The sequence below is a fragment of the Cyclopterus lumpus genome, chromosome 1 (genome assembly GCF_009769545.1).
Source record: "Cyclopterus lumpus isolate fCycLum1 chromosome 1, fCycLum1.pri, whole genome shotgun sequence".
In the NCBI taxonomy this organism is placed as follows: Eukaryota; Metazoa; Chordata; class Actinopteri; order Perciformes; family Cyclopteridae; genus Cyclopterus; species Cyclopterus lumpus.
In genome coordinates, this window is record NC_046966.1 from 6,210,696 (window position 1) to 6,219,082 (window position 8,387).

Below are 8,387 nucleotides of genomic sequence, written 5' to 3' on the forward strand. Positions count from 1 at the left end.
TTTTTTTGTTGCAGGAGGATCTGCGTCAGTGACCCAATAGTGACAGGACCTCTTAGTGTGTGAGGCATGTCTTTGAGTTATGGAGTGCTTTGGTTACAGGTGAACTAGTGAGTCTCCAGAAAACTTGGAACATGAGATATGTAGTTCATTCAGTTTTTTCCTGATTCAACACGAGGACCAGACTGTACACAATAACCAGAGAGGCAAAACACTTGCTCAAGCACAGTGCTGCTGTGTCGATGACATCCAGGAGTTTTAGGTGGTTCACAGAAAAACTGTTGTCCCCCGATGAGTAGGATGAGCTGAAAACAGGGATATAGTCTTTGTGCCAGATTTGAACCAGAGAGGGACCATGCAACAGGCTAGTTCTTCTCAGATACACACGAAGGGTCAGAGGTCAAATCTGTGTTGGATGGAGTGAAGAACAGCACATTTAAATTAGAAGTGAAATAACCCATCTCGCACAACAGTGCAGCAGAGGCAAAGTCAGGCAAAAGATGGAATCAGAGGTCATCGAGACGATGATGGATGTTCATGATGACATGACGACAAAGTCAGAAACATGCAGTCAGGAACGCGTTGAGGGGACTGAGCTGGATGCTGATGTCGGCTGTGATAGCGTTGTGGTTTCCATGGAGGGCGGGATCCCTTCGCTTTTTAAATGCGGCTGGTGAAGCGTCGTTAAGCCCCACTCATCACTTTGAATAATGTGTTGGACAGCACTCCTTCAGTTCTTGAAGGGAAATTAGAAACCTTACTGACTTCTGATGAAGCGAAGGGAATAATGCACTATCACTGCATGCTGGTGATAGTGGTTCAGCTGAGAGTCCATCCTCCTGTTCCGTCCAATGTGCTTCCAAAAACAGCCCCCAAACAATCTTTAGGATCTCTAATGGCCCTTCTGACCCCCAGATCCGACACCGTCAGCTCCGGCCTTGCTTCCAGCCCACAAACCTGATCCTGATCGATCAATACATCTGCAGGTGTGGAGATGTGGCTCCATGCCGCCATTTGTAAACCTTCTCTGTGATCACGGTGCGGCAGAGAGGGCAGCTCTTCTCCCGGTTAAACCACAGGGCGATGCACCCGTCACAGAATATGTGCAGCACAGCGGAAAAACCACATGTCAGCACGTCCTGCACTACAGTTCATCTGATTCAGGAAAACAACAGATCAGATGTGTGTATATATATAAAGATAAACATGGGTTATTATCAAGGGTGTAGGTTTGGTCTCAGCATTGGTAGGGACCTTGCCAGCCTCCTGCCAGAAAAAAGTGAAGAACCCTTCAGGAGAGCAACAGAGGAGGATCCCTCTCCCCGGATGGACAGAAGCAATAGATGTCACGCAGAAGGAACAGCATTTACAAAGTTACATAAACACATTACATGAATATGACAAATGAATAATGAGTCGTAGGCATGGACCACGATCCAGGCCTCCACAATCCTTGAAACAGAAGGAGGAAGACAGGAGGGGTAGGAGGAGGAGGGGGTGTTTGTTGCATTTAGTACCTGTTCTTGACCTGTATGCGGAGCCCTTAGCCTTCGAATAAAAGGGAAACGAGGGACACGCTTCACACTCTTATGAGCCCGGGTCCTCGAACACCCTGTACAGTGTGCGCCGGTCATTGAAAATGTGCATTCCGATACATGTTCTTCACAGAAAATGAGCCACCGCCAAAGACTCCGAGTTTGAAAGTGAAAACACCACGCACACACACACGCACGCACACACACTCGAGGACAACGGCAGAGGGGTAGAGGGGCCCTAAACCTCGCCGTATTATTGCACACACGTCGGGCAGTGTGCCAGCGAGCAGCCCTTGCAGCTGTATTTGTTACACCCTTTGCACACGGTGTACGTTTTAGAGTCCTTCGAGGGGCAGATCTGACACCTCTTCCGCTTGTTCGCCCCCCCCCCCACCCGTCGTTGTAGTTATCTTAGTCAAAAAAATGTCACAGTAGTTTTGATTCAAATGGCATAAATGTATATTTTTATTTTTTGGGGGGTTAAAAAATGTAATTGTATAGTATGCTATAAAGTGACAAAAATGTAATGAAGTGTCATATAATGTCATTAAAGTCTATATTATGTCTGAAAAAGAGTCATGAAAAGTGATTGAACTCTCATGTAAAAGGTAAATATCAATGTATTTAATGCTTTCAGCTCTCTAAAACTCCTCGCTCCCCTTCTGCATCGCCTTATCCTTTGCTGGAATGAAAAAGGAGAAAGGAAACAAATAAATTGAGTATATTCATTTTTATATAGGAACATTAAGATATGCAAACAGGAATCCACGTATTTATCATGGTTCTCTTTATTGCGTGGCCAAACCGTGGATGTATAAAGAGAACAAGAGAGGAGACTGGCATCTGAAAAGTAGCAAAAGTAAACACACTAAACATATTTTTTTATTCTATTATTTAAAAAGATAGAATAGCAAAAAAAAATTGTTTCCTATTTTTATAATAGAAAATATTAGTCAGGGGAGGCAGAGCATCACCTGTCATCATGAAAAGTAAAAGACAAAAGATCAAATTTACTTATAAATACTTATCTGTGCTGTAAATGTTTTTATAATAAAAATTGCTGAATTCAAGCATGTTCTGCTTCATCTCAGATTACGCAATCCCTCCACCAAACACCTCAAAGCTCCTCAAAATATTGTTTACTTTATCTAAGACCGTGTTTTGTAAGAGGTTTTTTAATTAATTTAATGTAATTGTAATATTAATTAATTAAGAAATATTGTTTACTTTATCTAAGAACGTGTTTTGTAAGAGGTTTTGTAATTAATTTGTGGTGGACCCCTGGGCAGGTCACATGACAGGAGACACAGCCCTGCTGACAATGGTGCATAAAGGACAGGTGTATACCAGCAAAAGCTATACCCTCAGTAAGAGATGCAAAGCTCAGCGATGGTGTTTATGGGGAAATTCAGAATATCATATCCCTTCCTTTAGAAGAACATACAGAACTTGTTATATTGTTCAAAAAGCTTCACACACATACCTCCTTTCCTTTATCACAAGGTTATGGGTTTGTGTCACATATCCGACTCGTTAGTGGAGCACTTTTTTCTCCAGTGTCCGATTCCAGTTGACAGGTTAGAGCAGAAATGCATGATTTTAAAAACAAGTGATCAGATGTACATTTGTGACTTTCCAAATTCACATGAGAGAGTCTGACTAGACTGAATCAAAGATGGTCATTCTAGCTTGCATTCATTTTTAGTTGGCTGATTAGTTTAGGCTTAGCTATGCTGGGATGTACAGATGTGGAGAAATGTGCTTGTACCTGTGCTGTCCTTGGTGTAATGTACTGTACTGTGTATCATTTGACAGCCAGATAAATGCCATCCAAACGTCACACCTTTGAAGACTGTCTGCTTCATGAAGGGTGAAACTAAATCATAAAAAAACATAATCAATTATCTGCTTGCTTTAACATGTACAGATGCATGCAATGTAGATACATGAAGTACATCTCTAACATGAATTAAGGTTTTACAGGCTTTATGTATTAATTGTAATTTTAACTTTATACATAATTTATTGCATCAAACTTTTAATATGTATTCAGTCATATGTTTGTTTATCTTGTTGTACATTTCATGAACTCTCACTGGCCTAAGAACATGTGTGGTCATTAACAATAGTAATTCAGCAAACTTCTATCATAAACTTTAGAAAACTTAATATTGTCAAAACATAATGCAGTGTACTTATAGATAAGAACGAAACAAGAGTACATACCCACAATGCAACCATGGCATATGATGTGTGCAGATAGAGCTGGATTAATCACATACAAACAAATATTACCTCTCAGTGCAACGCTTCCTTACTTCCTAATTAATGATCACATGACAAAAAACGTCCTGTTATTGACATCCTCTAATTCTTAAAGTGACCACAACATACTGCAGGAACCCCTTTAGAAAAAACATAAGAGTTCTAATGACAACTGTAACAGAACAGTACTGTTCCAAAAAAATAAGAATTTACAATTTCTCTAAAATGACTTGTAAATTAACCAGTATCCATTATTGTTTCTTCCATAAATTTTCAAAATCTGACTTTGCTTTTGATTTTTTATTCTTTTGAATATATGAAATACTAAAAGAAAATAGCAATGACAAAATTGATGATTTGCACAGTATGAGTAGATTCTTGCCATGATCACTATATTATTTGTATATTCTAATTATAATTGTAACATTTTTGAGAGCTAAATGACATGGTATGCCCCTAATTACAATATTGAAGTCATGATACTAATGAAAGAAAACACGTTTAAAATATCAGCTTTACCAGCAAAACTCAGTGGGAGATAAGAGACTGAAACCTTAGAAAACTCTCCATAATGGAGCGGCCAGTGCAGAAGTTAGTTCTGTTGTTATAGGCTTCTTAAGCTCATAACTGGAAAGGGACATTGTTGATACTAATGTGAAAAATATTCATAGTTCATGTAATGGAATATGAAAACATTCATAATTTGATGGGAGTGTAAGTAACACAATTTGTGTTTTGGCTTTGGAAACTGTTTGTCAATCAATTTGGTTGTTTTTTGTTGCATATATTTGACAGCCTTGAGCAAGACGTGTCTTGTTTCCTGTTTTGAGAAAAGATGCTTTTATTTTGAAAGCGGCTCGTGGAGTTAAAAAGTAAGTTTCATTGTGCGCGGATTTAATGTAACGGTTATATATAACGTTATAATGTATAACACATGTCCGATTTAAAAACAAAACAAAGACGGTAAAGGTTTTTATTTTTACTTTATCTGAGACCGTGTTTTGTAAGAGGTTTTGAAATTAACTTGTGGTGGACCTCTGAGCAGGTCACATGACAGGAGGCAGCTCGTGTATTCCTCACGAAGTTGTGTTTGATTGACAGTTAACCTGAAGATTCCGGTTGCCATGGTAACGACCTATGGGGTTGTAAAGGTGCGTGTGGTTCTATGAAGCGCGTTCTTATGTACTCGGAATCATCCAACATTCACTGGATAAGTCAGAAAAGTATTTATTTCTGCTTTCACTCGACGACATCTCGGAATAAAAACTTTAAACGGCGAGTTTTCTACGTGGACCCTGAACTTGTGATCAAACCGACTACTATTTCCAAGAAAAGGTGAGTTTTTTACACTTTCTAGAGTGATACAATGTATTTTACCAGAGACTTTCTGAACCTCCAAAATACACGATTGTTATGCTAACATTGCTAATATTTTTAATTATTAGTGTATCCACTAGGACTGACTTTTTGACTGTCGTGGCCAAGTTTAAACATGTTTATCTCATCCAAAGCTGCGTTCAGGTCGGTTTTATAGAACCGACCGTCCAGCATTAGTAAATACTGAGAACTACTAATAAAACATGACGTTTGTTTTTATTAAATATGACATCTAAGCTAGGTGATACAGATCATAACGATGCATGCATGACAATATATGTAATCCTTATTGTTTGAACATTTTCATAATTCACCCAATACCAACAATCTTGTGATGTTTTTCATATTTAAGGAGGCTATTTTACACATTCACAAGTGTGTCACTTTTATGTCACTGTGTCTCAAACATTAACACGATGAGCAGCAGAATGAAACAAACGCAAAAATATTTTCTTTCATAAAAATCTCGTGTGGGCCACTGCGCATGCTCAGTCTAGAAAGACGGCATCGTGTTAGTGTTAGCTAGCTGTACTGGAGACATTCTTTACTGCCAATAAAACACGTACAAAACGAATAGTTAATTTAATGAAAACATGGCGAATATAATATAAGACCATTTCTATCCAAACAAATAAAGCCAGCTCAACTTTTATGTACTTTCCCAATTAGTTAACACTATATTGTCCACAGACATTCACAGACACGTTACCTAGTCTTTTGCCTCTATTATTCAACACAGCTACACATTTACAACAGGAGGTGGCGTAGTTTTGCCATTTAGCTTGATTTAACTTGAACCTTTTTCAACTATGTTACCCGTACACATGCAGTAAGGGAGCAAGTCAAGGAGTTATGTTTGGAGATGACAAATGACAGAAGAGTAAAACGTTTCACAACATTTCAAGACACAACTGTTCTGGATAACGGGAGAGTGACAGAGACCACTAACAAAAACAAGCACCAGATGAAATGGTAGTGCACAAGAGAATGGTGCATAAAGGACTGGTGTATACCGGCAAAAGCTATACCCTCAGTAAGAGATGCAGAGACTGTTTTGCAAAGCTCAGCGATGTTGTTTATGGGGAAATTCAGAATATCATATCCCTTCCTTTAGAAGAACGTACAGAAATTGTTGTATTATTCAAAAAGCTTCACACACATACCTCCTTTCCTTTATCACAAGGTTATGGGTTTGTGTCACATATCCGACTCGTTAGTGGAGCACTTTTTTCTCCAGTGTGTCCGATTCCAGTTGACAGGTTAGAGCAAAAATGCATGATTTTAAAAACAGATGTGGAGAAATGTGCTTGTACCTGTGCTGTCCTTGGTGTAATGTACTGTACTGTGTATCATTTGACAGCCAGATAAATGCCATCCAAACGTCACACCTTTGAAGACTGTCTGCTTCATGAAGGGTGAAACTAAATCATAAAAAAACATAATCAATTATCTGCTTGCTTTAACATGTACAGATGCATGCAATGTAGATACATGAAGTCAATCTCTAACATGAATTAAGGTTTTACAGGCTTTATGTATTAATTGTAATTTTAACTTTATACATAATTTATTGCATCAAACTTTTAATATGTATTCAGTCATATGTTTGTTTATCTTGTTGTACATTTCATGAACTCTCACTGGCCTAAGAACATGTGTGGTCATTAACAACAGTAATTCAGCAAACTTCTATCATAAACTTTAGAAAACGTAATATTGGTCACAGTATAGAAAACAATAAACAAACTTGTATTTACCTCTTGAGGATCACACAAGTCCAAAGCATAGGATAACTGCTCGCCAGCCACTAAGTTATGAACATTATTGCTCTCGTACAATATTCACGGTTCACTCAATGTCAAAATAAGAACCTGAACGCCACACTGTTATTTTAACACTTTATTGAGGGGGCGGGGGGGTTGAGATGAGGCAGGTGTTGAATAATGTTATTTCACAGTTTGTCTTTGGGGTAAATCTTATGTGGTTTTAAACTGAATTTTGTACCATTTCCAAAATTAGTTCTTTTCTTGAAATAATGAATGTAGTTTTGGTGTATTCACTGTTTCCTTGTCGCCTGCTTAATGTCCGTCACGCACACTGTTAAAGAGACGTACGTCCTCCGATTTGTCAAATATATACTTTTGGGTTTTTATCAATGTCTTAACAAAACTGTAATACAGTTTCCAGACTAATCTCTAATGGTCAATACAACTGGACACATACACATGAACGACACATAATCATAAACTGGTCCGGAAATGATATGACAGCAGGATAAACAACATAATCCACATGATGGAGGATATACTACCTGTATAAACCTGTGACAGCTGCTGCTGAAAACCAGAAAGAAAAGTTCTAGATACGGTCAGATTGTCAGTTAGGACGATTCCTCAGAATGGGCAGCTGTCGGTAATTTCTCTGCACACTGAGCGCTTGTTTTTCCTCTCTCTACCTCCACAACTTGATGGTTATGCAACACCCGTCCCATGTAGCTATTTAGTATATTGTGAATCTGCTCGGTGTAGTAGTGCTATGGGCGGAGCCCTGGGTAGTTTTAAACGTGATGGCGCTATTACCTCTTCTTACAAATAAATATAATGATTCATACAACCGTTGTTCTCTTATTCTGAAAACTGAAATAACTGGCGGTGCCTCTAATATAATTAAGGAAGTAAAATAAAAGGTTGAGGCCTTTTATTAATCGCTACACGCGATTGGCAACACAACATTGTTTTACACTATAACATTTGGTCACAGTATAGAAAACAATAAACAAACTCATATTTACCTCTTGAGGATCACTGCTCGTCAGCCACGAAGTTATGAACATTATTGCTCTCGTACAATATTCACGATTCACTCAACGTTGATCATTCATTTCTGCATTCCTCCAACACATGATACCTCGTAATACGCTTAGTCCTACCCCTCTGCCTGAGAATGAGATTGGATTGGAAAATAGTTTCAGGACAACCCAATTAAAACGAAGATAACAAAGATTGACATATTACTCTGCTAAACAATTTTGGCTGTTGGACAGAATGTATATACACAAACTCTGCTCATTTGCATGAACTATAACCTTTGAACTGTAAAGATAGGCTCTCCTACTTCTATACTTATCCACTTTTAAGTTAAACTATTTACATCCTGATGTATAAAAGATTATTTGGAGACGGGGCTTCAGTTAGTTGCTGCTCTGTGCACACG